We start from the raw sequence: 22,275 nt of genomic DNA, 5'->3' as shown, positions 1-22,275 counted from the left end.
TACATTTATTTTAACTTCAGAAATGTGTTACAAAAACTATGTTCATGCTATATTACAAATATAAAATACTAGCGTGTTAGTGGCGCGGGGGGGGGGGTAAATCAAAACAATAATAAAATTGAAAATAAAGAATAAGCGAATAAATAACCGTTTAAATGTTAATTTTTTTTTTTAAATCGGAAAAAGAAACAAAACAAAAAAAAAAAGATTGAAAAATAAAGAATAAGCGAAGGGAGGGGGAATGGTATCATTAACCCTGTTTACATGTTAAAACTTCTTAAAAAATCGGGAAAACAAAAACAAAAACAAAAAAAGAGCGAACGTGATGGAAAAAAAGGGAAAATAAAGAATAAGCGAAGGAAAAAAAATGGCATAAATAACCCTGTTTAAATATTAAAAATCGAAAAAAAAAAAAAAAACAACAAAAGTCCGATATGTTGGTGCAAACGTGAAACCTTAAGACAATGACGCTGTCACTATAACTACTACGATCGCTTGAGCGAAGTAATGTCCTTTTTCTTTTCTATTTAAACCCATTCAAGAAAGAACGTTTTTTGCGCTTGTGTGTTTGGTTGAATTGTCATAAAGGAACGATTTTTTGCTAACCTCTCTCATCACGAATGTCAATTTCTACAGAAGTGACCTTTTTTTTTTTTTTTCTAATTTTCACATATTATTCCACCAAGATATTGCCCTTTCAAGCTGACTAAAATATGGTTGTCTTCAAGTCCAATGTAAACAAGTTCTTGAGCCGTTCCCTTAAAGAATCAAATTATACCCAATTTTCACCATTAATAATTATTATGCCATTATCCCAGTGACCACCGTACATTCATTAACCTTTATTCTCGAGTGGCTTTCTGGCCTTGATAAGTAGTGACTCCCCTGTAAAAAAAAAAAAAAAAAAAAGTAGTGTAGTGTTATTTTCTTTAGGGTGATAAATTTATTGATATATATATTTGTGGCCTTGCAAGGCCACAGGGAAGACACTGGCCTCCAGGACACTATATATACAAATTTGGGCATATTTTATCGGTTTGAAAATATAGTTTTTTTTTTTTTTACCAATTGTCATAAAATTTTAACCATAGAATAGTATTATCTTCAAAAAGCCTGCAAATAATATATATATATATATATATATATATATATATATATACACTTGTGCCCGATATTATTCATACCCCCCTTGAAAATTGAGTTTATTAGATTTAACTTTGTAAGAATTTATTGTTTACGTCCATATTGATACATATTCTTTATAAACCTCTTCTGATCATTTTCGTCATTTTAAAATCTCGGGATACTTGTAATAAAAGAAATATACAGCTATTTATAAAATCTGCAATGTTCAAAAATAATCATACCCTCTTATTTTTTCAGTATTAATCGAGTTTCTGACTGTTCTGTTTCCTGTTTGATTCTTATTTTGAATGCTTTTATACAACCTTTGATTAATTTCATTTCGTTTTTTGCATTTTTCAGAAATTAAAATGATATCAACTGAAAACCAATAAAAGAATAAAAATTATTAGAATTGGGAAGAAAAAAGAGTTTAGTAATGATCTTAGGACTAAAATTGTGAATTCACATAAGGATGGTTTAGGTTACAAGTCAATTTCCAAGAAATTTGAGGTCCCTACAGCAACAGTACAGAGCATCATCAAAAAATTCCAGAGCCACCCCACAACAAACAACTAGATTGGTAGAGGAAGGAAAAGGAAGCTGTCTGCTAGAGCCACCAGGAATATTGTAAGAAGTGTTAATGCAAATCCAACCACCACTACTAAGGACATTTTAGAAAATCTAGAGTCTTCTGGCATAAAAATATCAAGGCAAACATTGCAAAGGACTCTGCATGAAAATGGTCTGAAAGGAAGAAGACCAAGAAGGACTCCATTGCACACCGGAAAACACCTTGCAGCACGTCTAAAGTTTGCTAGGACCCATGTGAATTCTCCAGAGTCCGTTTTCTCAAGTATTTTGTGGACTGACGAAACAAAAATTGAATTGTTTGGCCATATGGATGCTTCTTATGTTTGGAGGAAGAAAGGAGAAGCTTACAACCCAAAGAACACCATACCCACGGTGAAACATGGTGGTGGTAGCCTAATGTTTTGGGGCTCCTTTTCGGCTAGTGGTCAAGGTAGTTTGGTCAAGATAGTTGGAACCATGAAGAAGGAGCAATATTTTGAGATACTCCAGAAAAACATTAGACAGGATGCGGAGAAGCTCCATTTAGGACGAAACTGGGGCCTTCAATAGGATAATGATCCAAAACATACTGCCAAAATAGTCAAGAAATGGTTTGAGGATAATCAAATTAATGTTTTGGAATGGCCTAGCCAGAGTCCCGACCTGAACCCTATCGAAAACCTTTGGCACATAATGAAAACTGAGGTTAAAAAGCGGAAACCTAGAAATTTGAGGGAGTTGGAGAACTACTGCATTGAAGAATGGTCAAAAATCATTGTTGATGCTTGTAAAAACCTTGTTGATAAATATCCAAAACGGTTACAGGCAGTTATTAAGAATAAAGGGCATGCTATTTACTATTAATAAGAGAGGTATGAATAATTTTGAACTAGTGCCATTATTGTTTTTCTTTGTATAATGTTTCAAACTTGCATAATTTATTTATTTGTTGAGTTTAAATTAAATGCTTATGCTTGATTTATTGTTTGAAATCCCTTTAATATTGTCTACCTTCTGGTTTGAGCAATATTCTTATAGAAATCTCAAAGATCCGAGGGGTATGAATAATATCGGGCACAAGTGTATATATATATATATATATATATATATATATATATATATACACTCGTAGTCAAATTAAATATTGAAATTCTCATATCTTTGGTTATTTGCAGGCTTTTTGAAGATAATACTATATATATATACACACCACCTTTTTTGGCAATTTTATAAGTTCCAAATCTCAGCGGTTATTGATCAGAATTTTAACAAATGAAGGTTCATTGGAATTGTGTAGTGGGCTATGTGACATTTGTTCTTAAGGTCGCATCTTAAAGGGGATCATCCATCATCCAGAGCCTATTTTTGGCACTTTTTTACAACCATAAAATGTTTCAATTATAGTCATTTGTTTTCCAGTTTTGCATATGAATTACAAAATATCTGATATTTCCCCCAAACCTCTGGCTTTGATGGAGAAGAGACTAAAACTTGCTGCTATGGTTTCAAATGATCTGAAATAACAGCAAGGGGAGACTTGATTCCAAATATTTCTCATATGTTATATCTCCCCTCTTTGGTTTTCATACATAAAGTAAATTTCACAGTGTATTAGGATTATTTAATGCTGGAGATATTCATAATCGTATCTTATTTCCAAAAGAGAGAAAATATAAAATATGAGAAATATTTGGAATCAAGTCTCCCCTTGCTGTTTTTTCTGATCATTTAAAACCATAGCAGCAAGTTTTAGTTTTCCCTCCATCAAAGCCAGATGTTTTGGGGATCCTGGTTTGAGGTAGTTGCCTGTCTAGCTGCACTGATGAGCTGTGATACAGCGAAACAGTGCCCTATCTTGGGTTGAGCATATTGGAAAGTGCTATACAAACTGCCATTAGCGTATTAAGCGATGCTTTTTGTGTTGTAAACAAATCGAGCTTCGGCATTTGGACGATGCCAAAACATCGTTAATTCACTACCCGCACAGCAGCAGCCGTATAGCGTAATGGTGAGGAGCCTTGGCTGTTGTTTGGGCGGTCGGGTTTCGATCCTGGTTTGAGGTAGTTGCCTGTCTAGCCACACTGATGAGCTGTAATACAGCGAAACAGTCCTGTATGTGGATGACTATATATGAAATACACTTCTCTTTGTTGGTCTCGTTTGGGATAAGTCTGACTATGGGTTTAGCAGTCTGCTCACATTTTTGAGGGGCTTTAAGTTGGTGACCTTTTGGGTGATATCCGAAAATGTTTCCCTAGTTTTTCTCATGCTTCTTCCATTTAATCGATTGGGGACCCCCACCCCCTCCCACCATTCCTTTCTCCTGGCTTATTCCTACCTAATTTACCCATCATCCTTCAACCCAGACTTTCAACTACGCAATTTGCTCACCCTATGTGCAACCGGTGGCCAATTTCACCCCTTCCTCTCTCTGTCTTTCCATTCACATGCCCTATTTTAAAATTTCGAACAAACAAAAAGAAAGTCGCAGCCAACAACATAAAATTTGTGCCTTCCCCACTTTTGTTGCATTCACTCACATGACTGGAAATTATTTCAAACAAAAAAAAAGAAAAAAAAAAAAAAAAAAGTTATTCTTTTCTTCGAAATCGTTTACTTAGTGAAAGAAAGAGAAAAAAAAATGTCACCCATCAAGTTTGTGAAGTTTATAAAGAAAACAAGAAACACTACTGTCCACTTAAAAGCATGAATTACAATTGCATTGTGGTTTCTATATCTATCTATAAAAGTGAGAACGTGTATGTGATGGCACTTCTCAACCTATATGCTCAATGAATTTTTGACCTACAGCCTTGAAATTTGGTATAAAAGGTATTCAGACACGCGGAAAAACTTTTTAATCGGTTTTCATCCGGGAAAAAAAAACTGCTAAGAGAGGGGGGGGGTCATCAGATTTCTATCTGTTTGTCAACAGTTTCACGAATGTGCACGCGTGAATCGTTCATATAACAAATTACTTATATTAAGAATAAGTAGGTTTGAAAACACTTTTTTAAAGAACGTGTCAAGCTGGTCTAATGATTATCGTACTTGACTCACTGTCTTTAGGTTTTGGTTTTAATCTCAGCTCGAATATTTTTTTTTTTTTTTTACTAACAAGAAATGAACGGTTTATAAAAAAACATAATACTCGTATGCACAGGTCTCAGCTCCCCCCTCGTTTTGTTACTTCATGTTTTTTTTGTTTTTTTAAAAGGAATTTAACGTTACATTTAATATCGGGCAATGTCAGGTACATCTAGTAGTTATTTGCTTCCCCACTGAGCAAATTAGGCGCAAGGCCATTTTTTAATGTGGAGAGAAAGAGGGGGTGGGATGGGAAAAAGGGGACCAGCTCCCCCGAGGGGGCTGGGGGAGCTGGATAGTGACAATTGTTATGAAGGGTTTCCCCTACATTGACCAAAACTGATTGCTACAAGAGCAATGGTCTGATATGTGGGGTTGCCCCTCCACACATAATCTTTAGTGCAGCATCTGCCGGAACAGATACTACACTTTGTTCTTTGATCCCGGGTCAAGAAGGTCAGGTAAGTTTGGTACATCTAGTATATATCTTTCTATTTCTATCCCCTCATCCCCAAATACCTCCCTTCGTCTCTTTTATTCTCCATCAAGAAACTTTATTGGTGCCAATGAAATCAAAAGACTTTTCAATTTAATTTGGTTGAACTTCAGAAAACATTTAAGGTATTATAATAGACTAACGGGACTCTGAGGAAATTCCATAGTGTTGGGACTATTTTTTTTTTTTCAATAGAAATCACTCCAAACAAGGCATGAAGCCACTGGATGTAAGGAGCAAAAACAAAAAAAAAGGGGTAAAAAACTAACCAACAATAAGTTAGATAGAATAGATTCTAACCCAGAAAACAGCAGCTTTTCCCCCTTTATCAGAAACATTGTTCATGGAATGTGAGGATTAAAGAATAAAATAAGAGATGCTTAGGATGCCCCTATGGATTTAGCCCCTAATTTGCAGTAGTTCCACCATTACTGATCATCGCAGCATTGTCTCAACGTCTACCTAACACTCATTAACCCTTATACTCCAGAAACTAACCATGGCTTCCAACTCAAGAGTCCAATTTCTATTTTCCTTAATAGGAATTTGAAGGAAAAAAAAAAAAAAAAAATCGAAAAATTTTTTGAGTATTAGCTACAGAATTGAGAACATTTTAGCCTAATTTCCGATTCCATAAACGATTCTTTTACTTGTATTTTTGTGTAAATGCATGGCTTACATTTGAATTATGATCTCTCTCCCTACCCCCCCCCCCCGCCACTCCCTCTCTGAATACCTATCTTCATCTCCCATCAAGATTTGATTTTATAATCAAATAACTAGTCTTTTCAATTTAAGTACTGTTTTTATTTTTACTGGGGAGGGAGTGTACCGCTCATCAGGACCCAAAAGCTACTCAAGGATAAAAGTTAATGAGTGTCATTTGGACAGTGAGACAATACTAAGATGAACAGTAATAGTGGAACGGGTAGGATTTGATTATTGAAGAGAATGGCACAACAAGAACTCGTTTATATTAAACTTGAAAATGACCATGTTATAGTCAGCTGAGAAGCAGCCTTGTGGTATGTGTCCCACAGACTGGTTGTTCTAAGAAAGAAACCTTTCTTGTGGAATTTTTGTTTAGTTTTAGGCGGATAGACAATAAGGGAAATGATAAACAGTTGTCATAGCTAGACGAGTGTTTGTTAATATCCTACACGGAGAGAAGTCGAGTCGAGCACCTATTTTGAAAATGACAGAACAAACTCACTTCGTCTCTTCTGTGCGATAGAAGTAGGGAGAAGACAGCTTTACCCACTAGATTTCAAAGCTGATTTTGAACCAGTTAAACTTTGGAAAAATATTTAGGGTCATATTGTAGTCTAATAGGACTCCGTATAAATTTCATGTTTTTTTTCTACTAGTGTTGGGACGTTTAACAGGAATTGAAGGTTATAGTCAACTAACGTATTTACTAATTTTTATGAAGAATGCTACCGGAAGCGGTGAAAAAACAAATCAATTACTACACTATTATTGTGTATTGAATACCATTTTTTTATGATGCTTAAAATTGTTATTTTGATTTCAATAATTTATTTGTTATATTGATGTCAATAATTTTTATTTGTTATTTTGATTTCAATAATTTCATTTTTTATTTTGATTTCAATAATTTCATTTTTTATTTTGATTTTAATAATTTCATTTGTTATTTTGATTTCAATAATTTCATTTGTTATTTTGATTTCAATAATTTCATTTGTTATTTTGATTTTAATAATTTCATTTGTTATTTTGATTTTAATAATTTCATTTGTTATTTTGATTTCAATAATTTCATTTGTTATTTTGATTTCAATAATTTTATTTGTTATTTTGATTTTAATAATTTCATTTGTTATTTTGATTTCAATAATTTCATTTGTTATTTTGATTTCAATAATTTTATTTGTTATTTTGATTTCAATAATTTCATTTGTTATTTTGATTTTAATAATTTCATTTGTTATTTTGATTTTAATAATTTTATTTGTTATTTTCATTTCAATAATTTTATTTGTTATTTTTATTTCAATAATTTTATTTGTTATTTTCATTTCAATAATTTATTTGCTATTTTCATTTCAATAATTTATTCGTTATTTTCATTTCAATAATTTCATTTGGTATTTTCATTTCAATAATTTTATATTTATACTTTCATAAACATATATTTATTATATTAAATTCAAAAATATTTATTTTTAAAATTAAAAAAACTTTTTTTTTTTAATTTCATATAAATATTTCTTATAAAATTTCAAATAAAATAAGACATTTTTTAATTATGTTATTAAAAGTTCAAATAAGGACTAATTGTGTTATTTTTATCTGTATAATTTAGTTACTTTTTATTGTATACTTTTCAATAATGTCCTTTTTTCATATTATATTTCAATAAATTATTATACAATGGGAATGCTGAAAAACAATTAAAAAAAAACAAAGTACGTTAGCTGACTATAACCGAATCAAGAAAAAAAAAAAATTCTTCGTTTCTTTTTCTTTCTTAGTTTCCCCTCTCTGTCCTGCTCTAAGTAAATCTGACGACCTAGTCCACAAATTCCAAAAATTCATCATGACAAGTTTCAAGAAAAAATACACGATTAAACCCGGTTCTCCAACTTCCAACGTAGACCCATACTACCATGTCTCCTTCTCTAACATCAGGGGTCTACGTTCTAACCTTCCAGAGGTTGAAACAACCCAATTACAGGAGACTAAACCAGACCTTTTTTTTTTTAAGTGAAACTGGCATTGGACAGGCTATTTCCCTAGAAGAGTTCTCAATTAAAGGATACTCTAACTTAACTTCTAAATCTGATCCCCAAGATCGCCATGGGCATGGAATATGTGCCTATATTAGGGATAACTTTCCATGTGGTAGGGACATCTCCAGGAAAGATCCTAACTTATCCTATATGTGCTTCCGGGTTGCTTTAGCTCACACTACGGCATTTATATTTACTCTCTATCGCCCCCATAACAGCGGAGTTACTATCTTTCAAAGCATATCTGAGAAAATTGACCAAGTCCTATCTGCTTATCCTTCAGCTAACATTCACGTATGTGGTGACTTCAATGTTCACAACGTCGAATGGTTGACCCACTCTAACAAGACCGATGATGAGGGGAGGTTCTGTCATGATTTCTCCATTGACCTCACTCAGATTGTTCAGGAACCCACCCGTGTGCCCGACAATGACGGCCAGTATGCGAACCTACTAGACCTTTTTCTCACAACTTGCCCTGAACTATGTTCAGTTTCTGTTCTGTCGCCTCTTGGATCTTCCGACCACTCTGTTGTATCAATTAAGATAAAAATGAAATGTAATAAGTCCCCAGACGTACCTCTCCATCGTACAGTATATCGATACACTAAGGCTGACTGGGATAGCTTCCGTACATTTATATCTGATCTACCTCTGCATTCCATGTTTAAAAAGGATGTGTCCTCTATAGTGTTAGACCTGATGGAATGGTTAATTGTAGGTATTGACCGTTTCATACCCTCGAAAAAGTTTCAGCAAAAACCTAACAGCCAGCCATGGTTCTCTCCAGAATGTGCTGCTGCCATTGCGCACAGAAATCACTTTTTCCACTGTTTCCAACGTAATAGATGTATGAAAACTAAAGCCGCTTTCAGGACTGCCAGCAACCATTGTAAGAAAGTAATAAAGAATGCAAGAGAGTTGTATGCTCAATCTGTTAAGTCCAAAGTAGCTAAGCAGCGGCTTGGTTCCCACCAGTTTTGGCAAATAGCAAACAGAATCCTGAACAGAAGCGTGTGCTCCATCCCAACTATTATCAATGGACCTGAGGTAATCTCGTCAGCATCACACAAAGCCAAACTCTTTATCAAGAACTTTGCAGCTAATTCTACCCTTTGTGATCAAGGCTGCCAACCCCTAATATTTCCTCCTGTATCAGAAAACATGCTATGTGATATACGTATATCTGTACGTGATGTTGCCAAGCTAATCAAAAACCTTGATTCCAGTAAAGCAACTGGCCCTGACGGTATTCCAATTATAGTACTCAAAAAACTTCAACCTGAACTAGCGCCCATACTTACAAAACTGTTTAAACGTTGTCTTAAGGAGAATAGTTTCCCATCTCCCTGGAAAATTTCATCAGTATGCCCTGTATTTAAGAATTCAGGTGATCGCTCATCCCTCTCTCAGTACAGGCCAATAAGTCTCCTGTGCGTCATGAGTAAGTTGCTGGAATCTGTGTTAAATACAGAAGTAATCAACCATCTCAACAAAAATAACCTTCTTAGTGACACTCAATATGGTTTCCGTTCTGCTAGATCTACAGCAGATGTGCTTACAGTTATATCTCATAGGATTAGCAAATCTCTCGACGGAGGCAACCTTTCTCGGGCAATTGCTCTTGACATATCTAAAGCCTTTGATAGGGTATGGCATAAAGGTTTACTTCATAAGATCTCTAGCTATGGTATTGCTGGAAATGTCTTCTCAATTATTAAATCATTTCTTTCTGATAGGTTCATAAGAGTAGTAGTTGAGGGGCAAAAATCAGAAGCTCACAGTATTAATGCCGGTGTCCCTCAGGGATCCATCCTGGGCCCAACACTTTTCCTGATCTATATTAATGATCTTCCAAATCACATCCTTACATCATTTGTAGACATCTATGCTGACGACACTACCATTTATGGTAGCACATCTAAGACAGTAAACGACCAAGTTCTCTCCAATTCTCTCTCCTCTGATCTTGAGCATGTAGTACAATGGGGTAAGGAGTGGCTGGTTACTTTTAATGCATCTAAAACCAAGCTTCTCTCTTTACATCATCAACATTCTGATCCACATCTGGCATCAATTGAAATGAATGGCTCTCGTCTTCAGAAGGCCTCAAGTTTTGACAAGCTTCTTGGCTTGACCATTACTCCTGATCTTAAATGGAACACGTACATCAAATCTGTTGCCAAGGCCGCTGGAAAAATGGTGGGATCTTTCTATCGATCCGGTAGATATCTCACTGCTGATGCTATTCTCTATCTATATAAGAGCCAGGTACGTCCAAGGATGGAATACTGTTGCCACATCTGGGCAGGAGCTGCTAGAAAGGACTTGGCCTGCCTTGATAGAGTTCAAAATAGACTTCGTAGCCTCGTAGGAGATGTCCTTTTCTCTTCCCTGCAGCCTCTATCTCACAGAAGAGATGTTGCGAGTTTGTCTCTGCTTTATCGTTATTTTCATGGAAAGTGTTCGACTGAGCTTCAATCTATGGTCCCCCCTCGCCAAACTTTCACAAGAAACACTCGTCTAGCTGTAAAAACTATCAATAATTACCCCCACTCTTTATCTGTGCCTAAACCTAAACATAGATTACATGAACAAAGCTTCTTTCTTAGAACTGCACGCCTGTGGAATTGTCTTCCATTTTCCTGCTTTCCGGCTGACTACAATATGGTTGTGTTCAAGTCTAACGTAAATAAGTTCTTGATGAGCCGTTCCATATAAGTTATCAAATTTTCCAAATTTTCATTACTAATGATTACTATATTGTCCAATTTCTAATGTACAATCTTTAACCCTTATCCTTGAGTAGCCTCTTGGCCTTGATAATGTGGTGATGCCTATGTATAAAAAAAAAGAATCAGAAAAATTGGAACTTTTTAAGGTAATCAGAATAGTAAAAATTTTAGCCTAATTTACGACTTCAAAAACGTATTCTGTTCGTTTTTTTTTTTAAGGCTCAATAAACCAGAATATTGGGTCTATTTAATCGCTAATGTAGTTACCATCCTTCTCTTTGATTTCTTTCAAATATGCCTTTTTATAACACTTTCATAAAAAATCATTTTGGTTCACAACTGGAAAAGAAAAATCGTTTTCGACTTTGCTTTCTTCAAGTGGTCTTAATCCACTTAAACGATTTTGCAAACATCAAGCATTTTTTTGCTTCAAATTAAACATTCTTGACACGAAAATATTAGAAAAGAATATGGTAAATACATTCGCATATTTTTTCATGAAATTATTCGCTCATGAATCAGCATGATCACGTGACCTTCTGCCATCCGATCTCAGGAAGATTGGTGATAAGCACTTATTCAAGCATTAGCTGATACTTGAACTTGAATGCTCACTGGACACCAATTTCTAATAAACATAGGTGCCACAGGGCTTATGAAGAAGAACCTGAAGTCCTACCTAACTAATATTCCTGGTGAACCAAGCGCAAACGAGATCCAGACAATTGCACTTTTTTTTTTTTTTTTTTTTTTTTACATAGGCATCACCACATTATCAAGGCCCAGAGGCCACTCAAGGATAAGGGTTAAAGAGTGTACAGTAGAAATTGGTCAATATAGTAATCATTAGTAATGAAAATTTGGTAAATTTAATAACTTATATGGAACGGCTCATCAAGAACTTATTTACTTTAGACTTGAACACAACCATATTGTAGTCAGCCGGAAAGCAGGAAAACGGAAGACAATTCCTCAGGCGTGCAGTTCTAAGAAAGAAGCTTTGTTCATGGAATCTACGTTTAGGTTTAGGCACAGATAAAGAGTGGGGGAAATTATTGATAGTGTTTACAGCTAGACGAGTGTTTCTTGTGAAAGTTTGGCGAGGGGGGACCATAGATTGAAGCTCAGTTGAACACTTTCCATGAAAATAACGATACATCAGAGACAAACTCGCAACATCTCTTCTGTGAGATAGAGGTTGCAAGGAGGAGAAAAGGACATCTCCTACGAGGCTACGAAGTCTATTTTGAACTCTATCAAGGCAGGACAAGTCCTTTCTAGCAGCTCCTGCCCAGATGTGGCAACAGTATTCCATCCTTGGACGTACCTGGCTCTTATATAGGTAGAGAATAGCATCAGCAGTGAGATATCTACTGGATCGATAGAAAGATCCCACCATTTTTCCAGCGGCCTTGGCAACAGATTTGATATACGTGTTCCATTTAAGATCAGGAGTAATGGTCAAGCCCAGAAGCTTGTCAAAACTTGAGGCCTCCTGAAGACGAGAGCCATTCATTTCAATTGATGACAAATGTGGATTAGAATGTTGATGATGTAAAGAGAGAAGCTTGGTTTTAGATGCATTAAAAGTAACCAGCCACTTCTTTCCCCATTGTACTACGTGCTCAAGATCAGAGGAGAGAGAATTGGAGAGAACTTGGTCGTTTACTGTCTTAGATGTGGTACCATAAATGGTAGTGTCGTCAGCATAAATGTCTACAAATGTCTCGGGAACAACGAGGATACTAAAAACAGCTCTCGGTTGGTTTCAATAAAAAGCAGAGCAATGTTAACAGCTCGTTTGGCTGACCCATATCCAGCGTTACAATCTTCAAAGGAAGAAAATTACAAAAAAAAAAAAAAAGATAAAAATAAACACTGCTTTGAAACACCTGTAAACAACTATAATATTATTTATTTGGAACATGATTTAAAAAATGATTTAAATCGTAAAAAATACATATATATGTATTTAAATATCAAATTACTTATAAATAATAAATTAATAAAATATTAAACAACTTATTTTTATGTTAATTATAACAATATGACTGCAATTTATTAATACGAAGATTTAGCGTTGGTGACTCTACATTAAAACTAAAAGATGGCATGGCTAAAAGAAAACAATTGCAACTTCTATTCTAAATTTCGGATTTTGTAATCATGCCCATGTTTCTTTATTTTCTTTTAAAGTTGAAGAGTTCATTTTGTTCTGACGAGTTAAGGGTGGAATAAATTAAAAAATTACATAATAATTACATGAATGATTCTGCTTTACGAAACAGGTGCTGTCAAGAATTGGACATTTCAACATACTTAAAGAAAAAAAATAATAAGATGGACAATATCTTGAAATTTGGAATATAGAACATTTTTCATTTATTTGTATTTGCTCTGTAGTTACATTGAGCTTCATAAATTAAAGGATTGGTATCAATAAAAGCTGAAACATAATTGAAGAAGCATATTTTCCCAATAAACATACATATATATATATATATATATATATATATATATATGTCGAATTATTTGTTGTTATTTTTTCTGGCAATAATTGTATTTGGTATGAGTTACTAGCCCTTGAAGTTTTTTTTGAGGAAGAATTGTCTCCCTTAGATCCTTACATTCTACTTACCCCACATTCTGAGGTTTCACTTAAGTGAATAAATTTACCGAATTTCCATTACGATTATTGTCCAATTGACTACTGTACACTCTTTAACTCTTATCTTCGAGTGGCTTCTGGGCCTTGATAAGTGGTGATGCCTATGTAAAAAAAAGACCAAAGTGATGATCACCGATTGTGTGTTGAAAAGTTCCTCACAAGGGAAAGTTCTCCTGCTTGGTTTATGGAAAATGAATTGTGTACTAAGTTCATTGCCTTGAGAGTTTTGTATGAGTTGACACTTGACAGTGAATGTTAACCAAGACAGAAGTGATGATCAGTGCTAGGCGCGTGGTAAAGTCCTAAATGGAAAGTTTTCTTGCTCAGTTTGTGGAAAGGAAGTCGGTTGCGACCATTTTTTTTTTATCGTACTCGTAAGCATTTGGCATACAAGAAATGCAATTACAAGTAGGTTGAGATGAGAGATAATAATTTTTCTTTTTTAATATGTTTCTTCAAACTGGGGATGGGGCATCCTACTGGATGCCAAACATTCGTTTGCTGACTCTGATATTCTAGCCAAGAGATCTTTTAAAGATTCTGACCGTCCCTTTGAGTGCAATTGTTTGAATCTCTCTTGCACTTGGTTCACCGGATATATTTGCCAGTTAGTTTTTAAAATTCTTTTTCATTAGTCCATAATAACTGGAATGATGGAGATCTTCCTAAGATTCCAGTTTCTTTCCATGCCAAACATAAGACCTTGGTATTTCGTTATCTTTTTCCTTTCGGCTCTGTTTAATCCAGCATCATTTGTGACACTAACTTCTACTAAGGTTGCCTCTTTCTCTTTGTCCCATATCACTATGGATATGCTGTATGTTCATTTAGAAGTTGTCTGTGGAACGATGTCAAGTTAAAGATTTATATATTGATATAAATACATTTGCCATTAAAATACCATTTTGCTATTCAAATATAACGTTGCCATTAAAATATAACTTTGCCATTAAAATACAATTTTGTCATTAAAATACAATTCAATTTAAAAACAAATCAGTTTGTGAATATTTAAGAACAAACTAAGCTTGGCAACCGAGATTTGACTAATAATATTTATATTATTACATGCTAATAAAAATAATAAACTTTTTTTTTTTTTATATGGGGGGGTCGCCACTTATCAAACCCCAGAGGCCACTCGAGCATAAGGGTTAATGAGTATACATTAGTCATTGTGATTTTAGCATAGTAAACATTAGTGGAAATTTTATAACTTGGATTACTTAGGGGGACGGTTCAATAAGAACTTGTTCACGTTCGACTTGAAGACAATCGGATTGTAGGCGAGCAGTTCTAAGAAAGAAGCGCAGTTCATGGAATCTGTGGGAAATTTTTGATAGTGGTTCTGGCTAGACGAGTGTTTTTCATGAAAGTCTGGTGAGGGGGGACCATAGATTGAAGTTCAGATGAGCACTTGCCATGAAAATAACGATCAAGCAGGGACAGACTCGCAACGTCTCTTCTGTGAGAAAGAGGTTGCAGGGAAGAGAAAACGGCATCCCCCACTAAGATATGAATCTAATTTGAACTCTGTCAAGGCAGAATAAGCTGCTTCTAGCAGCTCCTGCTCAGATGTGGCAACAATATTCCTTTGTTGGCCGGACCTGGCTTTTATATTAGATAGAGAATTGCATCAGGAGTAAGATATCTACTGGAACAGTAGAAGGATACCACCATTTTTCCAGAGATTTTGGCAATGGATTCGATATACGTGTTCCATTTCAGATTGGGAGTAACGGTCAAGCTCAGAAGCTTGTCAAAACATGAAGCCTCCCCAAGACGAGAGCCATTCATTTTGATTGCTGGTAGCTGGGCAACAGAGCGTTTATGATATAAAGATAAAAGCTTGGTTTTAGCTGCATTAAAAGTAACCAGCCACTTTTTTCCCCATTGTATCATGTGCTCAAGATCAGAGGAGAGAGAGTCAAAGAGAACTTAGTCGTTTACGGTCTTCGAAGTGCTACCATAGATGGTAGTGTTGTCAGCATAAATGTCTACGAATGATCTAAGGATGTGGTTTGGAAGATCATTGATGTAGATCAGGAAGAGAGTTGGACCCAGGATGGACCCCAGCATTAATAGTGAGAGCCTCTGATTTCTGGCCATCAACCACTACTCTTAAGAACTTATCAGAGAGAAATGATTTAATAGTTGAGAAGACATTTCCAGCTATACCATAGCTGGAGATCTTATGAAGTAGACCTTTATACCATACCTTATCAAAGGCCTTTGATATGTCAAGAGAAATTGCTCTAGAAAGGAAGCTCCGTCGAGGGAATAAAACTAATAGTATATAATATATAATATTTTTAAAAAGCCAGTCAAGTTTTTGAAGTAGCACTGAATCTGACAAATTGATATTTGATTCTGCTTAGCCAGTGAATTACAGATTTTCAGTTTGTTTCCTACATTAAAAAAAGAACTTCCAATCAATTTCACTGATCGCATATTCTAACTAAAAAAGATTCAGAAAATGTAGAAGATACTACATTTGCAAGCATAGTAAATATAAGGAATATGAGAAAATCTTAAATAAAAGATTAAAGAAATAGGTGTTAAGGGACAGGTACATTCTTATTTTGTAATATATATCATCGATACTCGCATCGATTCAGACGTATGAGATTCGTCAAAATAATAAAGTTGTTTGGGAAATCCACAGATAATTTGTTCATAGTGGTGAAGACTTTGTGTAGAACCATTTCCATTTTTTGGTATAACTACTAATCCCAGTCGGTGCAATGATGTTACTAGTCTCAGTCTTTTTTTATAAATATTATGGCATATCTTCTTTAGAATTGTCTGATCTATTCCTTGCTTCCTTTGTTTGAGCTCGTTTGACTAGTTGTCTCCATCAATTGTTTTGATACCTCATTGTAATACAGCTTCCTATTCCAGTAACTCGTTTTTTTCAAGAACTGAAAAGGTGTGGAACTCCTTCCCTGCTCACTGTTTTTCTATCTACAGCCTTGGTCTTTTCAAAATAAAATCGGAATCTCTTGACTATGTAATAATAATATCCGTAGTGCGATGTTACATGCAAGTGAATACTGGGCCTCATTAATCTGAAATTTGTAAAGATGCAGAGGGATAACCTGACTATAGTTCAGTTGATTTGTGGCATATGCCTTGACGACAGAATTACTACTGACTCTGACATTGAGGCTGAAGATACTCAGACTAGAGCAAGCTCTATGCTGCACCTGCTTATGCTGGTATAGACGCGTTATATTGTCAGATTCTGTATAATTTGGAGAGGTGTATTTTATGTACGTAGCGAGCATGTTGTGTACTATATATATATATATATATATATATATATATATATATATATATATATATATATTATATATTATATAATGGTTGTACTGGGACAATTATTATTTTTCGTAACCAGAGTGTCCCCTTTTGCCTACTTTTAGGGGAGCTGGTTTGTAGCCCACATTAAAAACGGCCTTGTGCCTAATTTGCTTTGGTGGGGAAGCAAATAAATACAATTAAAAAAATATATATACAGGGTGTCCGTAAAGTTACTATACAGTCTTATTGTTTTATTGTATTATATTTGTATTAATAGTTAATATTTACTGTATAGTAACTTTACGGACACCCAATGGTTGTACCAAATTATGAAATACCATGTTGTCGATGGCAGGTCAAATCTTATAGACGTATGACTTGTGTTGTGGTTCTGACATGAAACGATGATTTGAACATATTGACAATATTTCTACAGAGGGAGAGAAACAATTATTTATACAAACGAATGCTTATATATGATGGCGAGAGGGAGACGAGTTCTTTGATGAATGACGAAGAGAGTGTATATCATAGTGACCTATATAATAGACAGTGTGTTGATGATGATGATGGTATGTTCAACATTTGTGGATAGTACATGTAAAACAGTTCATTTTAAACGACAAATAAACACAAACCTGGTTATTCAAAGACGACATAACGCAATAGTTATATTTATGTACAACATTTATTCTCTGGTTCCGGCCGGATATCTTTATAGATTACAACGTTCTGTTCACATTTTGGCTATCTTTGAATACGCTGCTTCCAAGCGTACTAAAACAGACTAACTTTTCTGATTTATAAATCTCGTCTGAACTATCTGGCGTCTCCTTTTCAACTCCCCTCCTTCGACTAATTAACTTGCCTGTATATATTAAAAATAATCCTTCACGCTTACATCATTTGACTACACAAAAACCTAACAGGTGACTTCTCAGTCACGTTTTCTCTGGCCAAAAATATTGTTTAAACCTAGGTTTGAAAGCTTATTTTATTTATATGACATTTTTCTTCATTTGTTTATTGTTCCCAAGACCTCCACTACATTTTAAAACTTATAAACATTATTTGTCCTTGTAACACAATCTAATTTTCATACCGATAATCATAACAATGTTCTTTCATAATAATAACTAGGACTGTGGCAACAGCATATGTTTTTTTTATTGTTTTGACTCTTGAGTCTATATCCGTTAATATCTTATATGTTTTTATATAGATGGATGTAGTTCTCGGTTGATTAAGTGTGTCTAACTGTGTCGGATATATACCAGAGAGTCAAAAGAATGAAAAGAATATCCTGTTGTCACAGTCTTAATAATTTCTTTAAATAAATATCTAACTTTTAATAATAATAGCTGATCTTACAATCGACTATTAGCAAGGCCACCTCGGCGTCTTCCGGGAGGTGAATATATAACCATGTTGAATGAAGCCTCGTATGGATAAACAGACATAGATACATCTCAATTGAAGGTAAACAAGAAAAAAAACAAAAAAACAGAGAAAATATTGGAATTACGCCATGAAAGATGACCTCCAAGCAATGGCATACTGAAACCATTGGAGATTCCTTTTTAGGGTTCCAATTTGGGAGAAACATTTTGGAGAAGAGCCGATTTTAGGGAGACATTTTTAATGAAAATTGTTGGCAGGTTTATCTCTATATAAATAAAATGAACTCATTTTTTCCCGTCGGATTTTGACCTTAATAGGATTAAAAATCAAGATATTTCATGCAAATATAATATGCACAAACGGCAGAACAATATCTGAGGTGTGTTATAGGCTTATTATTTCTCAAATTCCTCGATAATCTTAGATTTCTATACTTTTTCTGCTGAGAAGTCACGGCCAAAATCGGTTAAGATCAATGGAAGTGGTAAAATATTTTCTCTCTAATAAATTCCTCCTCCCCCTGCCACCACTTAACACCGTTTGGGGATCGTTCACAAGGAACAGTTGAGAAGAGAACACCGGTTTGGCTTCGTAGTTCTTTCATCTGAAATTATTTAAAATCACTAAACTAAGCTGCAGTGCTCTGTGGCGTAGTGGTTAGCGTGCTGGACAATTCACATTATATTTTCACGTTCGCGCCGACCTACCGTAGTCGTTTTTTTTTTGGTTTTTTTTTTTTCCTAAACAACTGGAATGAACTTTTCTTGGTGGCCGAACTGTTAACGTTGCAGATGTTTTTTTTTTTTTTTTTTCACACTTTATTTTCCTACTTTTACTCATGACTCCGGGTTTGATCCTTCCTACTTACCTACCATAACATTTTTTAAAACTCCCCCCCCCCCCGTCCCGGAAACAAACACTCGGGCAACGCCGGGTACCCCCGCTAGTATTTAAATACGAGAGAGAGAGAAAGAGAAAGAGAAAGACAGAAAGAGAGAGAGAGGGGGGAAAGAGAGAGAGAGGGGGAAAAGAGAGAGAGAGGAGGAAAGAGAGAGAGAGGGGGAAAGAGAGAGAGAGAGAGAGAGAGAGAGAGAGAGAGAGAGAGAGAGAGAGAGAGAGAGAGGTTATACAATAAACACAAACAAAGCAAGTGAAGCATGCATGGTCCTCCATGAGTGCACAGTGAACGAGGCATAAACAAAATGACTAAGTTCAGCATTTGACCCCACCCTCATTTAGCCCCAAAACTCCCCAGGGGACGTCAAATCTTGATGAAAATGAACAAACGGTGCAGTTTTAGGCCTTAACGTATGTGAATTTGAGTTTTGTAAAACAAAAAAAAAAAAAAAAAAAAAAAAGAAATGGGCCTTAATAAGTGATGACACCTTTGTAAAAAAAAACAAAAAAAACACCAAATTTGCTAATTAATGAAGAGTTTGAGAATGTGCATGTAGTATAGCTGTTGGAAGTTTGTATAAACAGGAGGCATGGCTGTAACAGAATTATATTGGAATGTTGTTTTGCTTTGTGTTAGCATCATCAGCATGGTGCTATGGAAGGGAAAACGTTAAAAAAGTGGCATGTTGAGATAAGTTCATCTTTTTTTTTTTTAAGATTCTTCGCAAAGTTTAATTATTGGGAAAAAATGTTTCATATTTTGTTACTGTAAACACTTGTACGATTTTCTTTTAAATGAATCCATTGTCTCCGAGATGGGTATATTTGTTGATGACAACTATAATAGACATGGGGGAGAGAGATAGAGAAAGAAAGAGAGAGAGAGAGTGGGAGAAAGAGGGGCAAAGAGAATGAGCGAAAGAGAGGAGGAGAAAGATTGGGGTGAGATAGAGAGAAAAGGAGTGGGGGAGAGAGAGAGAGAGAAAAGGAGTGGGGGGGAGAGAGAGAGAGAAAAGGAGTGGGGGAGAGAGAGAGAGAGAAAAGGAGTGGGGGAGAGAGAGAGAGAGAGAAAAGGAGTGGGGGAGAGAGAGAGAGAGAAAAGGAGTGGGGGAGAGAGAGAGAGAAAAGGAGTGGGGGAGAGAGAGAGAGAAAAGGAGTGGGGGAGAGAGAGAGAGAGAAAAGGAGTGGGGGAGAGAGAGAGAGAAAAGGAGTGGGGGAGAGAGAGAGAAAAGGAGTGGGGGAGAGAGAGAGAAAAGGAGTGGGGGAGAGAGAGAGAGAGAGAGAGAAAAGGAGTGGGGAAGAGAGAGAGAGAAAAGGAGTGGGGGAGAGAGAGAGAGAAAAGGAGTGGGGGAGAGAGAGAGAGAAAAGGAGTGGGGGAGAGAGAGAGAGAAAAGGAGTGGGAGAGAGAGAGAGAAAAAAGGAGTGGGAGAGAGAAAAAAGGAGTGGGAGAGAGAGAGAGAGAAAAAAGGAGTGGGGGAGAGAGAGAAAAAAGGAGTGGGGGGAGAGAGAGAAAAGGAGTGGGGGAGAGAGAGAAAAGGAGTGGGGGAGAGAGAGAAAAGGAGTGGGGGAGAGAGAGAAAAGGAGTGGGGGGGAGAGAGAGAAAAGGAGTGGGAGAGAGAGAGAGAGAAAAGGAGTGGGGGAGAGAGAGAGAAAAGGAGTGGGGGAGAGAGAGAGAAAAGGAGTGGGGGGAGAGAGAGAGAAAAGGAGTGGGGAAGAGAGAGAGAGAAAAAGAGTGGGGGGGAGAGAGAGAAAAAGAGTGGGGGAGAGAGAGAGAGAAAAGGAGTGGGGGCAGAGAAAGAGAGAGAGAAAAGGAGTGGGGGCAGAGAGAGAGAAAAGGAGTAGGGGCAGAGAGAGAAAAGGAGTGGGAGAGAGAGACAGACAAAGAGTGGGGTGTGAGAGAGAGAAAAAGAGTGGGGTGTTAGAGAGAGAAAAAGAGTGCGGAGAAGAGAGAAGAGAGAGAAAAAGGAACAACAGAGAAAGGAAAAGAGACGGTGGAGGAGAAAGTGGGAAGGAGGGGGCTATGTATACATGGCAAGATATTTGGAAAGGGAAGAACAAAAACACAGTTAGTTTAAAGATCGAGTGATGGAGGGATGGAAAGTTTGGAGTAAGAGTTGGTTGGTGGAAGGTGGGACACATTCATTAAATCGGTCAGCGCGATCAAAAAGTGTCCTAAACAACTTAAAACAAACAAAAGTCAACGCAATTTTGTTTGGTTGACATCTTTTTTTTTTCACCATCTCATCCATTGCGTTGCTCAACCTTTCAGAGTTTTCCTGATTAATGTTAGGACGGAAAAAAATAAATGAAATTTGGTACCCCTTACGAATACATCTACCCTCTACTGTCAGGTCAAGATCAAAGTGTGACAACGATAACCAACGAACCCCCCCCCCCTTTTTCCCCTCTTTTGAGTTGGTCTTGTACTTAAGTTTTTTGTTCAGTTGAAACTTACATTGTAATTTTCTCTTCTTCAGATGCTATACTTCAATTTCTTGTTCTTAGTTAGAGGAGAACTGAGAAATTTTATTTTTGTTCCTTTTCTCCACATTAAAAAACGACCCTGGTGTCTAACTCCGCCCCATGGGGAGGCATTGTAAATAGGTACTCAAGATCAAAGTGTAGTATCTGTTCTTCAGATCTGCACTTCAATTTCTTGTTCTCTGTCAGTGGAAGAGAAATCCTTCACGACTGAGACAATTTTTACTTTTGTTCCTTTTCTCCACATTAAAAAACGACCCTGGTGTCTAACTCTGTCCCGTGGGGAGGCATAGTAAATAGGTACTGTCATACCCACGTTTTTCCTCTGCCTCCTCCTACTAGATACCATCGTCTTCTACTTATTATTATTATTATTATTATTATTATTATTATTACTAGCAGGAAGACCCGACGTTGCCCGCGATTGAATGATCACCAAATGTTTCATACTCCCATATTTTTATTGTCATCGAAATCGGTGAAAGCGACCATTTTTCAATCAAATCGATTGACTGTCTGCTCTAATTAGGGACCCACTGATGCACTTGGAGAAAGCTTCACAGTGACTAAGTTCACAATATATTGTAGTCTACATTGCACTGTAGAGAAACTACTGTTGATTTTATAGTTAATGGCTTGCATTTAAGATTAAAATGCAAAAGACAAGTATCATGGTTCAATTGTGCTCTAAACAGAAACACCCATTTTGAATGCGCCCTTGTCATATCAAAGAATCTACTGTTGATTTTATACGCC

The 22,275-nt window shown here is 35.9% G+C and overlaps 1 protein-coding gene across 1 annotated transcript in view; it reads right to left on the bottom strand.

Moving 5' to 3' along the window:
• The window catches only part of LOC145254679 (uncharacterized), a 156,998-nt gene that overhangs the window by 91,253 nt on the left and 43,470 nt on the right, over nucleotides 1-22,275 (bottom strand). The gene's annotated exons all lie outside the window — the stretch shown is intronic.

Source organism: Euprymna scolopes, chromosome 30 (genome assembly GCF_053919585.1).
Source record: "Euprymna scolopes isolate OS-2025 chromosome 30, ASM5391958v1, whole genome shotgun sequence".
Taxonomy (NCBI): domain Eukaryota; kingdom Metazoa; phylum Mollusca; class Cephalopoda; order Sepiida; family Sepiolidae; genus Euprymna; species Euprymna scolopes.
This window is presented reverse-complemented; position numbering and strand designations above follow the sequence as displayed.